The following is a 25,327-nucleotide window of genomic DNA, read 5'->3' as shown; positions in this document are numbered from 1 at the left end:
ATCTGTCGGTGATGACCATATGTTCCAAATTTTATATCAATTATATAAAAAAAAAGTTCACAAGATTCCATCCGACAAGGGATTCACTGCAGGATAAAAAGGGTATTCTATGTAAAAAAAACTGTCGGTGCAGTAAGTTGTGGAAGCAAATCATCAAATGACAGCATGTTCAATGTTTAATGGTGATCCACTGAAGAGGCAGGGCAGGGTTTCTGCCAATTCTGCCTAATATGTCTAATCTAGGGTGAGATTAAAGCAGACAAAATAAATATAGCCAGGAAGATCTATATGGGGCTTCTGACCGATGGTACAAATAATTAAGTTTATTACAGTATTAGAAGCCACTGCCCATTGCTATTGTAATACAGCTTCTAAGCATCATCTCAAAAAAGTTAAAAACAGTTTAGCACATGCAATGATACAGATCTTGAGACAAGAATACAGAAATAAAACAAGATGGAAAAGAAAAAGGGACATGGCTACTATCAGTTAGGGCATGTTTTGTGGCACCATGAGGGGTCAGACCTGCCTTCACATGCAATAATTACTATCAGTTAGGGCATGTTTTGTGGCAGCATGAGGGGTCAGACCTGCCTTCACATGCAATAATTACTATCAGTTAGGGCATGTTTTGTGGCACCATGAGGGGTCAGACCTGCCTTCACATGCAATAATTACTATGCAGGCCCATTGACCTGAGCTACAGGTTTATGATATGATATCTGAATACAGACTGTGTGTCAGCAATCATTCATCTTGTTGACAAGTGCAAATAGTGGACACAAATTTTTGAAATTTAAAATTGAAATGATCACTTTGTATGTCAACTTTGTTCTTTGAGTCAGGCTATTACTGTAGATTCAGGACTATTGTTAGAATGCAACTATAATACCAATTTATCATATCGAAGTCACAAATTAACACATTAACTCCTGGAGGTTTTTGTCGTTTTTGCCTGGAATTTAAGTAGGAAGTTTACACATTTTGAAAGCTATTTCTGAATAAATCCTAAAAAATCAACTTCCAGGTAATTTTCCAATAACATAATGCCTAGTTTTGTTAGAAACATCGTTTTTCATTGGCTATTTGGCTCACGCATGAGCAAAAGGGTAAAAGTTTTTTTTTTTTGCTTAACGGACCCATTATTTTTGTAATAAGACCACTCTTTCTTCTAAATGCCCATCTTGTCCTACTTTTTGCAAAGGTTCATCTGTCTGTTTGCAGTTAATACTAGTCTGCCTTAGATCTGAGACCAAAAAATCTAAACTCCGGACATAAAATCGGATTCTGACAATGGGCCAATTTTGGGTAGAAAAAAATTGGATCCAAAAAATGAGGTTTTTCCCTCTGTATTTTGTAGTGCAACTAGAATTTGCAGATTATTTGGTATCATTGTAGAGCTACATCTGTCTACCTTTCTATAATACCACCCACTTTAGTGTATCATGCATGACCTTGGCGCTACAGAGCTCGGCAGTAGTCTACTACCTCCTGCCACGTAAACTTGTCACCAGGGGTTAATGTGTTAAAGAAAAGTAAAACTATATCAATACAGGTGTGTGTTACAGAACTAGCTCTTTTCCTTCTAAGCAAATATTTGTATACTACTTCCATAAAAAAACACACCTGTAGAATTAGAATGCAGCTTAAATTTGTTATATGTTTTACTTTAATTCTTCAAATTAAATGTAATTTAGCTTTTAAAATGATCCCCAATAATCTTTAAGTACTTGGTAATTTATCTGACAGAAGGCATGGATTATGCAAATAATAGAAATCAAATCAGATTTTCATTCAATGCTCTCTCTGCCCGTGTTACCCTGTACTAATGGTGGTTCAAAGTGATAAGTATGCAACAGATACCGGTATCTGTTCTCCTGTTACCATGCCTGCACTAAATTACAAATAAACCTACTCAAGTTTTATCCAGACTTCCATAAAGTTGCACTCTAATGTCTATATAACAAGATGTTCCCTAACATTAAAAACATTAAATAGGTATTTCAAGAAGTCACAATAATAAATGTCTAAAATGTATACTAAAATATAAATATTGTAAAGCTTTACTTACCAGTCTTAGACAGGATTTCTTTCCTTCCACTTCCAAGCAAGAGTTCTTTATCCAGTGCTAAAATTAACCAGTATTACTTAATGTCTGTTGATATCATCCAAACAGCTCAATCTATTTTTCTGTAAAAAAAGACAGGTGAAAATCTTCCAATTTGCTAGACTGAAAAGCAATGGCTAAAATTTAAACTAAAATAGACTGGGTTAATATTATTGGTAAACCAAGGGATCATCCCATTCATCATTCATCATACAAGCTGGCAATGGTATGAAGTGTGGGTCTTGTATTACTTAAACTCCTATACCCATGGATACCGTATACAACCTAATAGTGCACAGAAATAAATTTTAATTAAAAGGTTAGATGATCACTTCATCAGGAATGGTTAACCATTGATTTTAATCTGCTAGAGATATTGACTACATTTTTAATGGAAAATATAGTTGTGTACATACTTCATAACATTTTTCTGTGACCATAAGTTACAGAATTATTAATGTCAATAAGTTATCTTTTCAAAACTCTGGATGTCTTGTACAACAATATCAACAAGCAACAGCAGTACATGTCGGAAATACTCCATCACTGATCTAACAGACTTGATGGATTGCAATGCTGTGAAAACACTCAAACTAAATGTGTAGAAATTAAATATTCCAAAGAAGAAAACATGAAATCATTTTTACTCAAATATTCAAAATCACAATCCAATGCTTGGTCACTGGCTTTCTGTCCAACATATGGTACCATAATTCATGTAAATTTTTATACAACTAATTTTTGGTACATATAAACTATATGAATCATCAATACATTTTTTTTACTAAACTTTTTCATATCTATAAGTTTGTTTCATTATTGAAACTTCAACTTTTTCCAACAAAAGAAGTCTGAAATCATAAGCTATATGAACTTTAGAATTCAAGTATATGTGTGAATACAGTACATAAACAAGAAATAAAATGTTTCATACTCAACCTTTGTAAAAAGGGCGCTTCTACAAAATGTAGAGGGGGGATAACACAAATTTTAATTATGTAATACTTACCTGTTGCTATTGCATAGCTGATACTTTTCTGAGAAGAAAAATTCCACAACTATATGATGAGAATTTGTCCTCCAATTAGGGTTGCCTACAAGATTCCAAAAGAAGACATTGCCCCTTCTCCAACCAACTGACACCTTGCCCATGTGCATTGTCCTTCATTCATTATAGGGTGCAGCCTAAACTAGTGGGACATCAGTGTGGGGCGGGAGTAAGGAATCTTACAATAGCAACAGGTATTACATTTATACCCCCCACAAAAGGCATATAAATATCAGAAAAAAAGCAAGATGGAAAATGTGGCTTTCATCACACTAATGAGTTAGACAATAGTTCAAACCACATAAGCTTGATTTTGTGAATGAAAGGTCAATCTCTGAAAGACCAGCCAAATGTTTCTTACCCTTTAGAAGCAGACAGATAAAAGTCTGTGCCTCCTTGTCTCCTGAGATATGCTAATACTGACGTGTCATCAAAGGAAACCATCATGCAGTGAACTCTTCTTTTACTGACACACCCCTGAAGGACTGAGAGCACTGTACTCACTTCCAAAATGCTAATGTGGTGGACAGATTCTTCTTGGAACATGAACCCTGAAGAATCAGTCCATTCAGATCCAGATGAGTGCCACACCCTGAATCTGACACATCTGTGATCTGAATGTGGGATTTAAGGGCATACATGGGGGCTCTGATCAGAAAATGGCCAGTATTTGTCGACCAAAAAGTGGAAATCCACACCAAGAGAAATCTGACCAATGAGAAGATCTCTGTGTAGTTTCCAGTTTGCCATAAGGAGAAACTGGTGAGGGCACAAATGCTGTCTGCCTGTGGGAACCATATCTGCTGTGGAGTACAAAGTCCCCAGCAAGATGAAACAGCACTTTCAAAGGGGACAGGATCTTGACTACTCTGTCCCGAGGAACATTCCTGTTTGTGAGGAAATTAATCCCCACATAGACAAAATGTTGAGATTGAACATGGGTGATATAACTAGAAAAGGGAGATCTTAAAATCAAATCCAGTGTCCAGCTTTATGATAGAATGGACCCAGCCATTGACATATGCCAGACCAAGCCTCTGAAAAGAGGTTTAACCTGCCACCTGTGGGAACCAGTGTCCCAAGGGCTTCCCATCCTTGCCCATCTGAAATGGAGATAATGCTTTAGCTGGAGAAACACAGATTTAAAGAAATTCACTGAAGGACCCAATGGTCAGTCAGGCTGATTTTGCTTCTTTGCTGGTTCGATGGGCTCTAGAGAGGACGTGAAGGACTAGGGTTACTGTCTCTGTGATACTAAGAAGCCAAGGGGATGAGCCACAAGGATATTCTTTGCTTCCAGGAAGCAGCCTTCAGATGATTCTTACTATGCTCAAGTAAGACCTTGAGTGTGTCCAGAGCAACCTAACTGCAAAGGCAGAGAAACTCCACTGACAAAGCATGGACAAGTATAATGCATGCCAAGGGCAACTGGCAACTGAGATTCCACCCTCAATAGGTTGAAAAGTGGTCAGCATGCAAGGATATAGTTACTAATGACTTAACCTTCTGTCCTGAAGTTTCCAATATTTAAACTGGGAGGCAGGCCCAGGTCCTCATGGAAGCACCCAATTGAGTCACTTCAGCAACCAAGTGGAAAGTTTGCAGAGACCAAAGGTCTCAATGTGGAGGGTGAACAGTGTCTTCTCTCTTCTTTTTCTGATGGACATCCTTTCATGTGATCGAGCAAAGTCCTAGCCCTTACTGAACAGTTGGGAAAGTACCTTACTCATAACTGAGAGAGGAGTACAAGGGATCTGGTTGAGAGTTAGACCCAGGATGTTTCTCCAAGCTGGAAAGAATTTTAGTGTCACCAGAGTCTCAAAGCTTGGAATACAGATTACTTCATTTACTGCTTGGTCAAAGACCAGATCTCATCCTCCTCTGCCACCTTTACTACAGATGGGATGAGGCAAGGGACAAGAAGAATGGGCAACCCTGATCAGTCTCAAATTCATGCTAAACAATTGGTACAGAAATGACATTTTCATCTCATTCTTGCTACTGGAAGGAAGGACTATGCAACCCAATGTCCATTTGTTGCAGGGGAGCCTTGTGGGTAAGCAGGTCATAAATCCAACTCCTGACATGGAGTTAACAGATTGTCCCTAGAAGAAGGCTCAGCAGGTGGTGGAGAATGACTCTATACCCTCCTGGAGTGTTTGGGGAGAAGAAGGCCCATCCCACTCCAAATTTTGCAGACCCATGGTGATAAAAGGAAGATGTAGATCTACAGCTCTCAGCATCAACCTCTCTTCCATGTGACCAAGGTCCTGAAGGCCAAGGCTGAATGTAAGGAAATGGCAGATTGCTTCCCTGTGGCAGAAAGTCTTACATCCCATAGGAATGTAAAGTGATTATTGGAAAAATGGGGGCAGAGAGATACCTTGATCCAGACCCTTACCATAGCCTGGTATCTTTATGCCAATTCCAAACCCCCAATGGAACGAAACTGCCATTTTGAAGGACCTATATCAGAGCTCTCTCCTTATCAGGTGCCTGCCTTTATTACTGGCAACAGGCCCCAGGGACTGAAAAGGTGCTATTACTCCCTAATGAGGGAGAGGGGGGCCCCAATTCACTTCCAACCTGTATGGAGCTATAGGTGAGTTGAGTGGGTGCAACTCACTCTCTGGCCTTTTGGCTGAAAGAGAATGCTGCTCTTCCCTAAGGTAAGGGCATAACTCACTCTCTGTCCTAGTATAAAAGATAATAGGAAGGTGCAGCTCCTCCCTAAAAATGGCATGACTCACTCTCCACCCATTTATAACCTCTTTTGGGAGGGACACACTAACCCTAAGAGTCTCCAAAGAGGCTATGGTAATCCTTCTCTGAGACCAATGGGACCCAGTGAAAGAAAACTCAGATTAATTCTCAGGAAGAAGATGATTCAAGGAACTCCCTTCCATATATGCAGCTAAGTCTGACACGGTCCCATACCTCACGCAACCACAAACAAGTGTAATGGTACATCCACCCACACCCTGCCTAGTCATTACTAAAAGAGACTGCTGAAAAGAAGATTTATTCAAAAACTTCTATACAAGTAAATATATAAAAGTATTTGTGCGGACTGAGTCTAAGCAAATATTATAAAAGCAAGAAATTACTGTACCAAAGTGTTGTCTCAAGGAATTAAAACAATCTCTGATGTTTTAATTCAAAACAGGAAACAATGCTACCAGTTAGCTGAAAATGAATGGTGTAAGATAACTAAATACACAACATAAAAGGAAAAAACTGGTGTGTGACCTGCTTTTCCCAGACAAAAGATTACACATGTCCCATTACAAGCGATTCTGATACAGTGTATATGAAGATTCATTACTGTAATAAAAAAATAAACTGAATCAGTACAAGTCTACCACTATGTCTAACAAGGACACTTTTGTGATCCCAGCATTAGTGTCCGCCTATAGACAGGTTTCACTATCTGCTATACACAGTCTTAAACTGGATTCATTCATTATAAGACGTTGACTTTCAGCTGATCTGCTGCAATTCAGCAATGATGGCTGACTATAATGCTACATATATGAAGCCAAAATTAAAATCATCAGTACCCATAATGAGGGGAGCCATGGTAACTCAGCTGGTAGAACACTTGACTCATAATCCAAGGGTTCTTGGTTCAATAGACATCCAGGACAGTTCAAGTCAGATGCCTCAGTTTGACTGTGAGAAAAGTGCTTAGTTCTCATTTGCTCAGCATGTTATACCTGGTAGCCAGTAAATATGTTCAAAGTGCCATTCAACAAAAACAAAACACATAACCATCTCATACATAAATGGATAGAGGAAAATCAGGGTGCAGTGGCTGGTACCCTTGAACCCCATACTACTAACGAGGTGCCTCTTCAAATCAGCTATTCAAGCTGAAATTCCAGCTACACTGACATATACAGAACATACATAGTGGCTGCACACAGAACACAGAAGCAGCTACCTGAGAAATGTGGAGCTGATGGACTAAAATGACCTGGATATCAAGTCTCAATAAAATCTTGAATCAATTTTATGCCACCATTATGCTATCCAGTTTCTCTCCATCATGCTCATTAGTGTCTTGATTTGCTACCTTATTCAATCAGTATCAACTTAATCCCATATTTTTTGGGCAATGCCTTCTAAATTTCCCTCAGTGGGTAGTAACAATTACATACATGTACAAATGGTTAACCTTAAGGTATACTTCTGCAATCCACCAACCATCTGCTAACAAAGCAGTCCCCTGTTTATATTAACAATTGTAGAGTAGACCTTTTAACTACTCAATTATAGACTGAATGAAATCAGAAAGAACTATGAACCAGAAACAGCCATGGCAGTGATCAAACAAGTTACATTCAATAACTACATTTAGTAAATAGTTAGAAACTATCCAAATAGCTCAAACCCTAAGCCATACCTGCCATATCAAGGTATGTCACAAGAAAAACAAGATTTGTACACCCCTACCCACCAAAATAGTTGTGTTGATAACAAAATTGCTAACCAATAAATCTTAAGAAATAAAAGATTGAACTTTCTCAAAACCATGTTACAGAAACCTGCAGCCTGTTTAAACAGTAAATATACTTAATCTACTGACTGCAGCAATGGAGATTTTTGTTGTTGCTCAAGTTCTGTAGTGGCGGGGGATGGGGATTAAGCTAATTTACATAGGTTAAAGGACATGAGTGGAACGAAATTTATTTTAAATTGTGTCAATCAAATATGCTTGTTGAAGGGACAAAAGTGATTGCACTTTGTCATCTGTAATGAGATTCGTTTCAGCCATCCTTATTACCAATCACCAGATAGATCATGATCACCAGCAATATTTCTTTTTGAAGTCAGATTTTACTCCATACATAAAATGTGACAATCTCAGTACCTGGAATAGTACAGGTAAATACAAAATGCATCACTTTCAAAACTACTGACAGCAGCAAATGTTATTTCACTCTCCAATGGATTTGAACAGCTGAATGTTTAGCTAATTTAATATCTGTATGATTCTGTGTGTGTGCGTGTGTGTGTGTGTGATATATGGCAATGCTAAGTCTACCAGTTATGTTTTGTATTAAATGCTTCAAAGAAAGAAATTATTATATTTTCTTCAATTCAAATCTGAATTTTCAGCCATTTTCTAAAAACTTAAATGTGCAGATGTCTTATTTGCATTAGTACCATGCTGCATATTTTGGGTGTTGGGAACTGCCCCCATCACCAACCACACTAAACACATCTGAAGTCTCAAATCCCATCAACACTAGCTGTAAAATTAGCAGGCATACAAAATCCAAATTTAAAAATAACTTACAAGTTTTACACACTTGCATGAGGCTCAAATTTTGCAGTTATCAAAACTTCCATGTCAAAGTTTCAATTTTGAACACATTATTTGAACTGGTCCAAATCTAATTCAAAATGGAACAAAGGTCAGTCCATTTTTTTCTGCCTCTACTGACCTCCTCCTAGTGAAAAAAAAAAACAAGGTGAATCTCTCTGGAAATTTGATAGGTGGCAACCTGATTATTCTTGGACATTTCAATTTTCACTCCAACTGTTCTGGAAATCCATACACATCAAAACTCATAGATTCTGATTCACTTTTCAACCTCAGTCAGTCAGTTAGCCAACTCAACCATCAACATGGTCACATTTTAGACTGGATTATTCAAAGAACTGATAATAATATTCTAAAGTCTTCATCGGTGTCACATGAACTTGCATCTGATCACCTCTGCATCATATGCCATCTCACCTTATCAGTCACCAACCCTCCATCTGTTTACTACTAATAGAAACCTCTGTATCATAAACAGAACCCAACTAATGCTTGACATCCAAGTGACCTAACATCATTTTATTTTGTAATTTCATGGTATTTGTTTTTATAATGTTGTCATTGTTTATGTTTTTATGTTTTATCTAATACTGTCAAGCACTGACAGCTTCTAAAGATTTGGTGCTGCACTAAGTCCACATTATTATTATTATTATTATTATTATTATTATTAAAGTGATTAGCTTTATGCTCGGAGACTTAAACCTTGTTAGACTAAACTTTAGGAGTTCTTTTTCTTCTCTGACAGAAGGAATTTTATACAGAAGTCTTTGCCCCCCTCCCCAGTATTTTTATATTATGTATCCGGCTGAAAAAATAATTCACCTTTTACCTGACAGCTTTTTCCAAACATATCATCTTAAGACAGAGTATGATAAATGGTCAGGCTTGCTCAGTCATATGATAAATGACCCAGTCTCCACAAAAAAGTTCTTGGCAGTCAGAAACACCTCATCTCTAAATTTTACTACAGTACATGTACAAACTTGCCAAAATTTTCCAGCAACACGATGAGGGTAAAAAAATTCCAGAAGTAGATAGGGATAATTTTAAAACATACTGTACTAGAAGCTTCAATGTCAATACGAATTAGGCTTTGTTTTGGTCAGAAGTAGCGTTCAATCCATAACAAGTTATCATTCCAGCTAAAAGTTTTTTTTAAAATCTGAGTGAGTACAAATTCATTTTCTTCATTCTGAAGTCATTTTATCTTCAATCATCATCACTCTGATTATTCCATTTTCATGTGGATTTTTTCCACTTGGTTTGACAGGATGAAAAATTTCAAATAAGTTATTCTTTTTCACACAGTCATATGAAATCAGATAAATAATACAAAATTTTAAACTATTATATCAATAATTCAGGGGAAAAAACCTCACCCTATGAATTACTGCCACATGATAAAAACATGAAGTTTTGATTTGGGGAGGAAGAACTAATTTTAATGTGTACTGTTTACCTGTTGCTATTGCATAACTGGAACTTTTCTGGGTGGAAAATACCCTGCCCATATGATGAGAATTTGTCCTTTCATTAGGGTGAACTAGAAGATTCTAAAATGAGATCATTCCTGGTCCAACCCACAGATACATTTCCCATTACCACTGTTCTTCATTCTTTTTAAGACAGTGTAAACTAGTGGGACAACAATGCAAGATGGGAGCAGAGAATCTCATAAGGTATTACAGACAAGTTTTACATCATTAAAATAAGTTTTACCCACCCTCCAAAACCCTTCATTTTAATATCAGTAATACAAAACCTGCACGGCTGAATTTGTCACTTAGGCGGGAGGCTGATGATCCCACAAATGGCCTGTGGAATTGAGGTATACTGCTTGATGGCAACCACATAGGGCACTTTTTGAGCTATGATATCTGGGCCCAAAAAAATATGACTTTGCTTTCATGAACCCATGAACATTGGTAAAGAGAGAACACAGTGCGAGATCACTAAAATGCTGCTTTCTGGATATCCTCCAAACACTAATGAGTTAGACAGGCCTCTGAGATAATGTTGGCTCAAAACCTCATGAGCTCTAATTTCATAAATGTAAGGTACCCTCAGGAAGGGACTGATAAGCTCTCTTGATATTATATGCAATCCACTTTGAATTGGTGAACCTAAAAGATCAGCTTAACCCTTAAAACACCTTTACTACCATTTACTCTCCCATCTGAGACTTCCAGATAAAAGCATTAAAGCTTTAACTGAGCATAAAAGTCTAAGTGAATCATCACCAGCAATGATATGATTGGCACCGACGTCTCAGTTGGGAGTGGAGCAACCAATGGAAGCTCGTGATTTCCTTATTTCATCTACTAAGAACCTGGCTGGCAAAGAGGAGAAACCAGAATGAATTGCCCATTGAACTTAGACACAAAATCACAGTGATCCCATTCAAGTGCTCTTAAAACTCACTTATTTCAACTGCAGGAACAAACTTAAAGACCTAATAATGTTTCCTACCTTAAATATTTTCAGGATGTTTTTTATGTTTTCTAATTTCATGGTGGTTTTTTTTGTAATCGTATCATTATACATGTACATGTTTTTTATGTTATAGGTGTTGTCTAAAATGTTGTAAAGCACATAGAGCTTCTAAAGATTAGGCACTATACAAAGTCCTCGTTATTATTATTATCAATGGACAGGCCATGAAGCTTGCAGATCCATTGTGCTCATAGTAAGATGATTATGTGCTATACAAAGTCCTCATTATTATTATTATTATTATTATTATTATCAATGGAAGCTTGCAGATCCATTGTGCTCATAGTAAGACATCTAGGATTGCCATGTTTCCTACTGCACCAATCTCCAAAGATACTCCACTTACATCACTGACCTGACTGTGCCCTGGGCTACATCATGCACTTTGCTACTCTTTTCAAAACTGGTCCTGGTGAGAAATAATTTGAGAGTTCCAAGCAAACAGGTGGAGAATTCATGAACTGTTGTGTTGGAGAATCCTGTCCCACAACATGGATCCCTCCACTGAGGTAATGGCCTGGAATGGTCCAACAACAGAAAAGGAAGATTACTAAATTGTGGTCATTGGGGTAACAGAGGGGCTACAAAAATGAACTGCGCAGTGGAGTTTCTTATTTGTGAATTACCACAGAGATCATCCTGAAGAATGGGAAGGCATAAGCAAACAGATGATCCCACTTCAGGCTGAAAGCATCTACTGCCTAAGAGTGGCAAAGGGGCAATCACATGTTCTAAATTCTTCTAGTTACCACTAAGTGAGGACAAATTCTTGTAATACCGTCAGGCTATTTTCTACCCAGAAAAATTCTTGTCATACCGTCAGGCTATTTTCTACCTAGAAAAATTCTTGTCATACCGTCAGGCTATTTTCCACCCAGAAAAATTATTGTCACACCGTCAGGCTATATTCCACCCAGAAAAATACCACTTATGCATTAGCAACAGGTTTTGTATTACTAATATAAAAACCCAAATACTTAGATTAAATTCTAAAGGAAAAAAGGCAAAATCATAACAATTAAACTTAAGGGTAACCACCAAATATTGTTTCATAGCAATGCACTTGTCAACTTAAAATACTTGTACAAATGACATGCACAGTAAATGTGTACAAATACAGTCTTGATAATATCAAGTGCTGGGTGATATCAGTGCCATAATGGTGGAAAGTTATGTGATATGAATATTGCTGCATCTTTTAAAAATATTATGGAAAGGTTTAGTCAGCATGAAAAAGTCAGATATTTAGTTAATTCTTTATAATTCACATGCATAAAGCTCCAACAATGTAGGCTACAATCTTGATCAGTGAGAAGCCTGCCACATAGCCTGAATGATAAAGTCAATCATTCTGATGAATTAGTGAATTTGCCTAATAATAGGAGGATGAGGTTTTTTCTGCACCTTTTATGACATGTTTACATAATGCCCTTTTAAATTGTACGATTGAAAGCACAGCCAGAAGAAAATGCTGCCCAGCTTATTTATACCTCTGATTTTATCAGTCAATATTACAGCAAGAGTCCCTCAAAAGGACTGATGTTCTACTGTTCAAAAATAATTTCCAGGAATTAATTACAAGACCATTTCTTCTTTTTGACTGCTCAGGTTTGAAACCATCTCTGACATTTTTGAGAATACGATTTTCAAATTAGCCACCATAGTTGATGCAAGATTGGCAACAATTTCATTTACAACAAACTAGACACAATCAGAAGACTTGTGGGGAAAACCCTATTTCCATCCATTTGGGAGAAGTAGTGAGATTATGTTCAATGTAGAAGCCAAATTGCATTTTTGTGGGGCACACTTTATTTAAAACTGACTAGATGTCATAAGTCTTTTGGTGAAAACCCAATGTTGATATATGACCATCAAGTCACAATGAGTATTGATAACACAATTTTCAAGATGGCTGCCAGTGTTGTCTATATTAGACGTCAGGTTGGCATCATTTTCATTTAGGACCAACTAGACACCATAAGAAGTCTTTTGGTGAAGACCCTAGTCAAAATGACTTTACAATTAGGATTTGGATTTGGATCTTTTTTTTAGTGTAACTTTAACAATTTTCAGTCATATTGCTACAATGTCTGCAGTGTGGCAGTTTATAGTGATGTCTAGCACTGGGGCATCATGCCACAGACATATAGCATGATGTCTCATCCAGTCACATTATCCTGACACCAGGTCAACCAGTCCTAACACTAACCTCCAAATACTGAGTACCTAGCGAGGCAGCTGTTAGTACCATTTTTATAAATCTTTGCAGGCCAGGTGCTAGGAAGTGCAGGGACCAAGGCAGCATGCAGGGCAGGACCCCAAGCAAAAAATTGCAGTGCAGAGTTGATTTCCTGAAAGTGTGGGGCCCAAGAAGGTTGCCTCGTTCACCTTGCCATAGGGCCGGGCCAAAGTCTTTGGTATGACTCTGCCAGGGTTCAAACCCATGAGCTCCTGCATCCAAGGCAGATGTTCTAACCACTAAGCTACCAGAGCAGTTCTTACATTTAGGAGAAGTAGTGATAAGATTTTCAAGTTGGATGCCATGGTAGTCTGTATGAGGTCAGATCAGCACCATTCTCATTCAGGCAAACTAGATAATAATTATTAGTCTTTTGGTGAAAACCCCAGTGTCAATATGACTTTCCATTTAGCAGAACAAGCAATAACAAGATTTTCTAGAGGGCTGGCATGGTGGCCATAAAGGATATCAGATCAGCACCTTTTTCATTTAGTAACATATAGAGATCACAAGAAGTACTTTGTGAAAAACCCAATGTCAATGTGTCTCTCCATCTAAGAATAGTATCAAAAAGATTTTCAAGATGGCCAGTGTAGTGGCCATATGGTGCATCAGGTTGGTGGAATACTTATTTTAGATCAACTAGGCACCATAAATCTTCCAGTGAAAACCCCATGCTGATACATCTTTCCATTCAGGAGGAATAGCATTAACAACATTCACAAGCTGGCTGTCATGGTGGCCATAGCTGATGTCAGAACAGCACCATTGTCATTTAAAGCCAAACAAACGTTATAAGAAGTCTTTCAGTTAAAACCTCATGTCGATATGACTATCCATTCAAGAGAAGTAGCAATAACAACATTTTTAAGATGGCCACTGTTGCGGCCATATTGGATATCCAAGCACCATTTTCATTTAGGGCCAAGTTGATATCATAAGAAGTCTTCTGGTTAAAATTCCATTCTGATATAACTTTCTGTTTTAGAAAAGAAGCAATAACATGATTTTCAAGATGGCTGCCACAATGGCCAAATTAGATGTCAGATTGACATCATTTTCATTTCATGAGAACCATATGCTGATTCAGGAGGAATAATAATAACAAGATATTCAAGATGGCTCATGTGGTGGTCGACATAATAGACATCAGAGAAGTACCAATTGTATATGACATACAAAAGGCCATCCCATAAGCCCTTCTGATCTATGACCAGTATATCTAAACACAGAACAACATTCATATCATTTTGCTGCAAAGGCTTAAGAATTATGTATTGCGATTTGCACATTTTTTCTCATTTTTTATTCCCCACATCCTCACTTGGTACTTAATGCAGTTATAAATGACTCCCAAAATGCAGTCTTCACACAGGTACATGTAGCTAAACTGTGATGCACTTGTGTTCCTTATGGTCAGTTGTTGATGATCTGAGTTTTACAGCAACACAAGATGTGATTTAGTGCCAAGACAATTGGAATCAAGTGCTTTGCCCTCAGAAGAACCACAGTAGCCAGCCTGGACTGATCTAATAGTACGATTCAAACCCATACCCTTTCAATCATGCATCTAGGATGCTAACCAATAAACTGCCATAGTTTTTTTCTCAATCATGCATCTACCATGACATGTTGGAGAAGACACTGGGCAAATTCGACATCACCAAGACCACTGGCAGGTAGATGAAAATCATCACAGATGGGAGTTATATAATTTATCCAGACTAACTGAGGATGTGAAAAAACTGCCTTAATAAACCATAATCATTATGTGCCTGATAAAAACTTAAATCTTCACCCTTTAATCACCTTTAATCTTTAAGATGCAATCTGCATTAGCACTGCCAAAAGGGTTTCATTTACCAAATTAATCAGTGGAGGAAAGGTACAAAATTATATATGTTTATAAATAATCTATTTAACCAATAAATATGCATAACAAACAACATGTGTATCAACAGAATCAATATGGCAACACTTGAAGACAGGTGTGTGGTAAGCTCTCATGTCTATTGCAATTAGCTATAGTATTCAGGTATAGTTAGGTAATCTGTTGGTAAATAAAATAAACAGTTTGATGTGTTTTTAAATGCTACACAGTGGTAACATTTCACCTTATTTCACCACTAAATCAATTTCTTTCATCATGGAAAGAGTTGAATTCGATATGTAGGTGATATCTCAACTTGCACCTATTATTCTTATCGGACCAAATCCTCAAAATAGATCAACCTAGCAAAACTGGATTCATCAAATGATTAACAAATTATTTATCTCTTCCATGCTGATATTACATCAAAGTACCACCGTGTGCATCAGAGAGTTGCAATGGCAGCAGCGGCAGAAGAAACTGAGAAATTGCAAAGATGTACCAAATAATGGATCTTTAATGAGATCTAACTGGAAAGCTAATAATATTTGATGTTTACAAAATTAAGGTAAAATGAATACATCAAAATTCTTTTGTGAAACTGATTCATTTCATTTGAAATGCACACATACAAACAAAATATCAGAATTATTAGTGAAAATACAGGTGAATTTTAATGAAAATGTTAAATTGGCAAAGTATGAAGAAAATAAAATCAATGATTGTAATTGTGCACACAATATTTTCACAACACTTCATTACTTAAGTCAGCATTAGATTCCAAATTTTGCCCTAAAGTATTGATGTTTCTAAAAATATAATCTGGTTCACCAAAAAAGGTTATGTACTACTGAATATTTATTCTAGATCTGGTTTTCATTGCACCTGAGTATTCACCAATTATTTACTTTGCTTTATCAGAAATTTCTATTCAGACTCACAAATATTCAATTTAATGCTAAATAATGCATTTCTGCAAGTTCTTAACAAGACTATCATAAGCAGCACATTATAGCTCCCTGCTGAATAGTCCTCTATGTAGTTCATTGGCTTTTTCATCCCAAAAGACCACTGGCTTCTTCCTTGTCCTAAGTACAAGTTATCCACAAAGTTATCCATAAAGTTATGCACAATTTTCAATTCTGATTTTGTGGTTGAGAACTAGTGATAATATGCTTAAAATATGTCTTTTTTCACTCAGTGACCTTGACCTTTTTAACCCAAAAGGCTTTCTCCTTACCACAAGTGCAAATAATCCACAAAGATTAGTTGAGGTATGTGATGTAGAACTAATGATACCCTTTTTCTTCTTTCAGTGAACAACCTTGATTTTTGACATTCTTTTTCCTTAATCAATTGGGTTCTTTTTTTTATCCCAAGTGCTAGCAATTTCCAAAGACTGATAACAATTAATGATAGAGAACTGAAATTATTCTGTGTAAACCATTCTTTATATTTCAGTAAGACTTACCCTGACCTCTGACCTTTTGACCCTGACATAAACAGGCTTCATCCCCAGCCTAAGAACAAGGAACCAACAAAGATTGGTTGAGGTATATTATTGTGCAGAAACTATGCCTTGACTTCTGTCCTCAAAATCAAATGGAGTTTCCCTTACCCAAGTGCAAGCTATCCACAAAGTTTGGTAACTGTAGATAGTGAAGAACCCAAGTTTTTGTGCAGAAAAAAAATTGGTACAGGGCAGAATGGTGGATAGACAACATCACAACTTAATATGCTCCACCATATGGCAGGCATATACAAAAACACAGTCTCAATCTTCCTAATACTATACTACTCACCAAATATATTGCATCAGAAGTCAGAAGTGAATTTCCAAAATGACAGGACAAGTCTTGCAATTTTTAGGTACCAAACTGTCATAATTAAAATGAAAAACTGATTGAATCTTCTGATCCTCTTCAATGAATTTAGCCACTGTTGGAACCAATATTGCATTACTCCTCTAAATCAAATAAGGGAAACCATTTCCCAAACATTATAAGACTTTCTTTGTGTAACAATACTGTATATGCATCTTCATGACATGGCAAAAAGCCTACTCAGTATCACAAAAATTAGTTAAACATTCACATGTAATTCAAATAACAGTCTATTCTTGATTTTAATACAAGTCTATGAAAGGGAGTGATGCTCTACTGGGCAGAAAGAATTTCAAAAATTTCACAAGATTTGTACTTTTTTAACAGCTGAGTGTTGAAACTATCTCTCATATTCTACAGTGACAGCTAAATTTTTAAATTATCTACTGTAGTGGAGATACTGTCAAATTGGCACAGTGTTTTATTTAGGACCAAGTAGACATCATTAGAAGACTTTTGTTGAAAACTCCATGTCAATTGGACCATGCAGTCAGAGGGAGTAGCAACAGAAAGATTTTCAACTGTTGTGGCAGCCTTTCTTGGATGCACTGTATGTGCTGGCTTTAGAGTCCAACTGCAAACTGCACTGACACAGATCATAATGCACCTGCAGATCCAGGTCTGTGCAGTTTGTTTGGAGTAATCAACAAAACAAACAACATAAACCCTGACATGCAGGTGCATTATGCTATGGCAGATCAGGGTCTTTGTTTTCGCTGTTTGACTTCTAAGTGAGTATATACTATATAATTGGGACCATTTTCATTTAGGATCACCTAGGTACAGTAAATCATATGAACTCAGTCTGCTAGTGAAGACCTAATGTTGATACAGCCATCCATTGGTGAGGAGTAGAGATAATATTCCAGTGAAAACCCAATGTCAGTATGACTTTCCAATCAAGAGTGTGAGGAGTAGAGATAATATTCCAGTGAAAACCCCATGTCAATATGACTTTCCAATCAAAAGTGTGAGGAGTAGAGATAATATTCCAGTGAAAACCCCATGTCAGTATGACTTTCCAATCAAGAGTGTGAGGAGTAGAAGTAATATTCCAGTGAAAACCCCCCATGTCAATATGACAGAGTAGAGACAATATTCCAGTGAAAACCCCACGTCAATACGACAGAGTAGAGACAATATTCCAGTGAAAACCCCCCATGTCAATATGACAGAGTAGAGACAATATTCCAGTGAAAACACCATGTCAATATGACAGAGTAGAGACATTATTCCAGTGAAAATCCCATGTCAATATGATGGAGTAAAGACAATATTCCAGTGAAAACCCCATGTCAATATGACAGAGTAGAGACAATATTCCAGTGAAAACCCCATGTCAATATGATGGAGTAGAGACAATATTCCAGTGAAAACCCCATGTCAATATGATGTAGAGACAATATTCCAGTGAAAACCCCATGTCAATATGACTTTCCAATCAAAAGGAGCAGCAAATAACAAGATTTCAAGATGGCTGCTGTTGTGGCCACAGAGGATGTCAAATCAGCTCCAGTTTCATTTAGGACCAACTAGAGAGACATCATTAGAAGTCTGTTCATAAGAACCCTCTACTGATATGACCATCCGCTTCATCAGGTGTAGCAATAACAAGATTTTCAATATGGCTGCTGGATTGGCCATATTGGATGTTTCAAAAGCACCAAATTTTTACTTAGGAGTAAGTAGACCATAGGATGAATGTTTGTACAAAGTTTTGTCCAAGGAGTTTAGGAGCCTTAGCTTTAATAAACTGGTGTTAATGAACAGAGTTGGATGATGAATAACAAAATACCATCTCATAAGCTCTTCTGGTCTATGACCAGGAGAGCTTCAAAAACCCCAATAAAATTGCTACTTGCATCCTGGTCAGATTGCAAACCATGAATAGTGTTAATTCATTATTATTCACAAGATACCATTATCTGCAGATGTGTTGGTTCCTTTACACCATATACTTACCCATCTAAATGTCAACAATGCTGACCTGACCAGTATTAGTGTCTGAGAAAATGATCTAAGTGCAAACAACAAACTTATAAAAAAAATAGATCTGACTGGTACTGAGAAAGGTCCAAGCTGTGATTAAGAAAGAAATTTCCTGTCAACTTCTTTTAAAGAACCTATCAAATAAAGCATGGCATTTCATATTAGGGATAATTTTTGCCTGAAATGTTATGTTCCAAATTACTTCTCTTTCAAAAACGTGAAAGCTGCAATCTGACTAGTGAATTCAGGGCCGGATTAAGGCCTACCAAGTCCCTAAGCACTGAAAATATTATGGTGGCCACCCCCTCTTCCACCCCCCAACAAAATATGAAACAATAAAAACAATATTAAAAGCTAAAAAGTTTAGAAAATACCAGTATTGACATCATTCCAAATGGTCATATGTAATTCATTCAATTTTATCTTCGGGGCTCCAAGTGGCCGAGTGGTCTAAAGCGCTCTCCATTACGGATCACTGCCATCTCACCTCTGTCTGCGCCGGTTCGAGTCTCAGATTCAGCCAATGTGGGTATGTGAGAAAGCTTGCCAGTAGCTTCTCGTGGGTCGGTGGTTCTTTCCTGGGTTTTCCTGGGTTCTTCCTCCACCATTAATACTGGCTGCCATGTATAGCCTATCGTGTGCTGAAAAATGGCGTTAAACCCCACAACAACAACAACAGTTTTATCATCAACAATTAATTTGAATTTTTTCTGGTGCCCCTGTTGGGCTGGTTCCCTAAGCACTTGCTTTGTGTGCTTAATGGGTAATCTGGCACTGGATGACTAAAAAGGTCAACATAACATTACCTTGTATTCTGCATCAGCTCTCCATTGTTGGAAATCTTGGTTTTGAATGGACTGATACCCCTCCCTATGTAATTACATACCAAGTTATGTGACTCAGTAGTAATGTAGCCCAAGAAAATGAGCTAAAGGTAAAGGTTAACCAAAATCACTGGACTGTGACAGTAGTATACCAAACCATGTTATGCACAGAACCATGACATATTGAGAATATACCATACCCTAATATAGTGAGAACCATCACGAATTTTTAAATAATGCTGTTTTGAAGAGGAAATAAAGAGATAACACTAAGCTTCACCTGGTCTTCTTTCAGCCCATACTGTAATACACTTGCTTGATTTTGTTGATTGGATCCATAGTGGTACTGCATTATGTATATACAAAATTGTGTTATAATAAGTGATAGCTGTAACAGTCTGAGAAAGCGACCAAAACAAACTCTGAGTACAGAAAGACAGACTGACTTCATCAATCAATAAAGACATAAATGCTTTGCAACCCAGTCAAAATATATACAGTTCTCACAAAAATCATCTGCCCATTGCAGAACAATAAATACATCCTCAAGTCTCTCATCAAGCATGCCCCAAAAACAAGTTTAATAAGTGAATTGCCCAAATCAAGCACTATGGCATGTTACTTGGCTTGAATTTTTATGAAAAAGAAAAAGAAAAATCTCAATTCAATGCAAGAACATATCTTTTTTAAACCTATTAGTCCTGAACATGGATCAAACTCCTCTGCAATCCATGGGATTTAACAACTCTCAGTCTAAAAATTTTGCAACCTAGCCTCATGCTGCAAATTAGGAACTTCAATCAAAATCATTTCCAAGTCTGCAAAACATATCACTTTCAGGTAAATAGTAAAAAAATCTCTCCATGCTGTATTGCTGCATCCATTTTGACGTTTTCCTGAGATTCTAGATTGATGCCAATCTAGATCTGAAAGAGTAATCTGGTCCAAAGTCTGGTTACGTTTTCAAGATTTATGCTAATTTCATTTCCAGGTGCTTGCCTTGAAGTCTGGAGATGAGTCTCAACCATAAACATTTATCGCACCTGAACCGAGTTGAAAGAGTGCAAATCAATTTGACCCAATTATCCTTGTAGGTTGCTTGTAGGTTGCTGAAAATTAATATGATGGAAATTAAAATTTATGAATGCATAGTTATTTAATGTTACTTGATGGTTATCATATTTGGACTAATTTATTAACTTTTGGGGCTAAAAATCAGGTTGAATTTTAAGAATCTGATTAGAAGTAATTAAGGTATCCTTTATGTGCAGTATCAGGAAATTAATGACTCATCAGCAGCAAGTATAACATTTTCTGTAAAACTAAGGATTTCATGTTGGAAGACAGATCTTGATTTGCACCGTCTGTACATGGATCCAATTTTTAAGCAAGTACTGACACCAGTTAGTCAAGCAATCCAAAATCACAAAAAAACTGTATAGGATGGTATACGTTCTTTTGCTGCTCTTTGCAATATCGCCAATTACGGTCAATGCACACAAAAAAAGAATGAGAAAAACAGCATCACTAACTGCCCATAAATTATTAACTGAACAATTATTTAAAATCTCAGATCTGCACAGGTTGAAGACCATAGTCTATCAAATTCAAAAAGAATAGGGTACATAGTTGAGTGAATTTTGTAAGTATGACAGTAACCAAGATCACAATAGTTTTCCTTATTTGAAAGCCTGCATCACCTTTTTACATCATTATGATTAAACCATTTTTCTTTTTCATTATTTAATAAAAGAAACAAATTGCAAACACATTATTTTTATCCAGTCTCTCCCAGCATTTATAGTGCTACAATACACCAAAGTAAAATGTGACATCACATGGATGATGTCATATGTAATGATGTCATCATTTTGAACTGCGCAGAAAGCATTCATTTTTCAAAACCTGACTATCTTGAAGTTGGATTTAATGGAATTCTAGATATAATCAAGTAGTAACCAGACCATGGATGATGTTTCTATTTTCAGCAAACCAACTTCCCTAGTCTTATTGGTGTTTGTAATAAATATAATCCACTGTAGTTTAGGTCCTATAAATAATATTATGACACCCGACCATCACAAATGATGGAAGGTACATTTTAACCAAACTGAATGATAATTCCATCCTTATAACTAATGATTTGTTATCTGAATGAAGATATAGATACAAATATTGAACACTACAATTGTAGTTATGTTACACATGTGCCAACTGTATGTGAAATGGATGTCATTTCTGGCTCCCACCCCAAGGGTCCCTAAGAATGGGTCAAAGGTGAAATATACAAAAACCACAATTACTGTTCAAAGCAAACTTTATACATGCAATCTGTCAGAGCCAAGGTAGGTCAATTAGCAGAGCATTGGACTTCAGGTGTTATGGACTCAATATCCATCCAGGCTAGGTTGTCTGCCTTGATGCGTCTTTGGCTCCCATTTCCTCAGCATGATATAGTTAACAATGTTTACAGTGCTTTCAAAAAATAACAATGTTTGGATCACTGTCATGGGGTGTGGGGGAGTGGTGTGATGAGTATAGGTGTTTGTAGGGGTTTTGGAATATGCATTGCCAAACCATTGCAGTTCCGTTACAGGTATGTCTGTTTTCAGAACAATTTATATCTGACAGGAATCACCATCATTAGTGAAAACTTGAAAGGCCTCTACATAAGGATGCATTCTAATTTTGTCACATTCTGCTAAATGTTTTTCTATGAAAAGAGCTAATAGCTTTTTCTATATTTGATTGCAGAATTGCAGCATTTGTTTACCAAGACTCAAATGTCAGAATGTTATTTATCACACTTTTAAAGATTATTCTTTTGCTTGGTTGTAGCAGTTGCTACATTCTATGGCAAATAAACTTTAAGTCGATTTTAAAGTCTTTACATTTAGTGCTCAATATGTTCTCTCATTTTTTGTCAAATTATGTTGAGCAGTATGATGCGCCATATTTAGAGGTCATTAAAAGGTTTTCTTATGATGTGCCCTATTTAGAGGTCATTAATAGGTTTTCTTATGATGTGCCATATTTAGAGGTCATTAAAAAGTTTTCTTATGATGTGCCATATTTAGAGGTCATTAAAAGGTTTTCTTTTTTTTTTTTTCTTTTTTAGTAACATAGGTCAAACCTGATAACAGATTCACATCAGCTGTAAAAACTTTAAGAAACTTCATGCCAATGTACTGTGTTAAATTTCTGCAAGATGACCTACAAAATAATGGTGGGAGGGGGAGCTGGCAGAAAACATGCAGTACAAAATATACAGACTTTAGATATAACCAAGTTGCCCTCAAGAGATAAAGATATAGCAAGTTAAATTTAGCTTTATCTATGTCAAGTGATGCAACCTATTTTTCTAAATCCATGCCATTATGGATATAATCAAACGAAATTCAAGGCGGTCATAAACAAATATATGACATTTCTTGGCCTTCTCACTGTCTTAGTGCACAAGTTTCTTCAGCCAATTTAGTTATTTGCCCATTCTGTTTTACAGAAAGCTAACACTAAAAATTCACTACAATAAACAATTCTGTCATCCTTTTGAAAAAAATGGGGTAATTTTCATAATGTAAGGGGGAATTTACAGGAGTAAACAAAGGTAGAGCCCGCAAATTTTGCACACAATTTGATTTGGTTGATTTTTTGTGGGCATGATTTTTGTATAGGATTTGTGTAAATTCTGCATTGGTGCATCCTACTGTATAGTAGACCCAGCTATTTCTTTCTGACTTAAGTAAAAAATTACAAAATGGAAAGATCAAGTACCTTTTCTTTATGACCCAAAAATCATTTCAAAGGGGAAAAATGCCAAATTCAGTTACCAAGAGCATGCTCCTTCAGAATTCTAGATATAGTCTTGCTTTCTGTACACTTTTTATATTTGAAGATGGATCAGTTTCACTTTCTGAGCCATTTATTGATAAGATACACCTTTATTTGCCTTGCACAATTTGTAATTGTATCTGTGGGCTGAATGATCTATGAAAAGAGAAATCACACAAAGGTCACAGCCTCCCTCATGATCATGACCCCTCTGTTGAAAATACTATTTCCACCTACTCCACCAAGAGGAGTTAGACAGAGCTCTGCACTTATATTTGCCACATGGTATCTCCAGGTTTTATGATATACTATATACAATGAGCTTAACTGGTGATTAGGTCATTCAGTGCTTTTGTAAACATGAAATCAAACCTGGTTGTGAAATCATTACAGTAAATCTTTAATTTTAGCATATTATCAATATGAAATTTTGGTGAATTATTGATTTGCAAAAATATATAACTCTATTTACCACCATGACAGTAGTAGAGCTTGTACTGTATATACACCCTGGTCATATGTAACATTTTGGTTATGGTCAATTTCAGGTGCTGTCGGGGATAAGGCTGCAAGGTTTACCAAAATTTCCAAATGTGTTACAGGTTAATACAACAACCAGAATGATGCATTTGGATCCAATGGCTAGAAACTCAACCTCACTGACTCCCTATGAGGCTTGCTGAACATCCTTTTACCGATTATTAGGGACCAACTTTAATTAATCCAGGGAGGGGGATCTGTGATTTTGTCACCAACAAAATTAATTATCTTAAGATAAAAATACTCTGGTTTGAAACTAAATACCAGCCCCCTCCCACCCTCATAAAAATATTCATTTTGTCAGTCCCTTGTAACAGGGTTCAGTGTAGAAGATGTGTCTTTGATGAATATACTTGACATTTTTGTAAAACATCCCTTGGATTGTCCTGATAAAGTTTCCTACAGCTGTACACATGTACATGATGAAAACAATAGATAATACAGCCAGACTACTGTGTGAACATGCACATGGGATGCTTGTCTAGATCTATATTGACTAAGAAACTCCATGGTGGCTTAAAAACAAGTTGCTTTAAAAGAAGATATTACTAATCAGAGATTTTTTTAAAAAAATTTCTAAACATGTACATAATTTAAATAAAATGTTATCAGCATGATCAGCCATGAATCAGTCTGATGTGTAATGCACACAACAACCAATTCTTGTGACTTTTTCCTCGAGATGTGACATTCAGCATGAAAATTATACATACTTCAATAAAAGAGTTAAAATAAAATTCCTAACAACAGTCCTCTTAAGTAGAGATGTGGACGTGTATTTATTTAATCGGAATGGGTCACTTCTATGTCACCGACAGCTGTGTGCATGTTCTTTTATATGTTTACCAATTTTCTAAATGTTTATGGTCAGTAACCTAAGTCATTTACATGTGTAAATAATGCAGATTGGTTTTGGGGGAATCCACATTCTCTGAACACATTTCTTGTTTTAATTTTACCCAGCCTAATGAAAAGTAATATGTGCCTGCATGTACATAACATGAATATGCCAACAATGAATGATGTTAAAATAAAATATGGACAATACTATTGGTAATACAAGTCCTGATCATGGGATGGCCACTGGACTGGTCAGTTTTTCCAATGAGTAAAAGTCATTATATAGGTCTACTTGAAAACCAGTTTTTGAGAGAAGAAAAAGTGTCCC

General features: G+C 36.5%; 1 long non-coding RNA gene across 3 annotated transcripts in view; it reads left to right on the top strand.

Annotated features, from left to right (window-relative positions):
* LOC149804937 (uncharacterized) overlaps window positions 1-24,758 on the top strand; it is a 29,224-nt gene extending 4,466 nt beyond the window's left edge. For 2 of the 3 annotated variants that reach the window (XR_016414744.1, XR_016414742.1), the window contains exon 3: window positions 16,554-20,389. This is a non-coding gene — a long non-coding RNA (uncharacterized LOC149804937). Of the gene's footprint in view, window positions 1-16,553; window positions 20,390-24,167 lie in introns of those variants that run through there. The other variant, XR_016414743.1, reaches the window with a different exon arrangement.
* Window positions 24,759-25,327: the final 569 nt, after the last annotated feature.

This window comes from Sinohyriopsis cumingii, chromosome 2, assembly GCF_028554795.1.
Source record: "Sinohyriopsis cumingii isolate HCF-2022 chromosome 2, ASM2855479v2, whole genome shotgun sequence".
Classification (NCBI taxonomy): domain Eukaryota; kingdom Metazoa; phylum Mollusca; class Bivalvia; order Unionida; family Unionidae; genus Sinohyriopsis; species Sinohyriopsis cumingii.
This window is presented reverse-complemented; position numbering and strand designations above follow the sequence as displayed.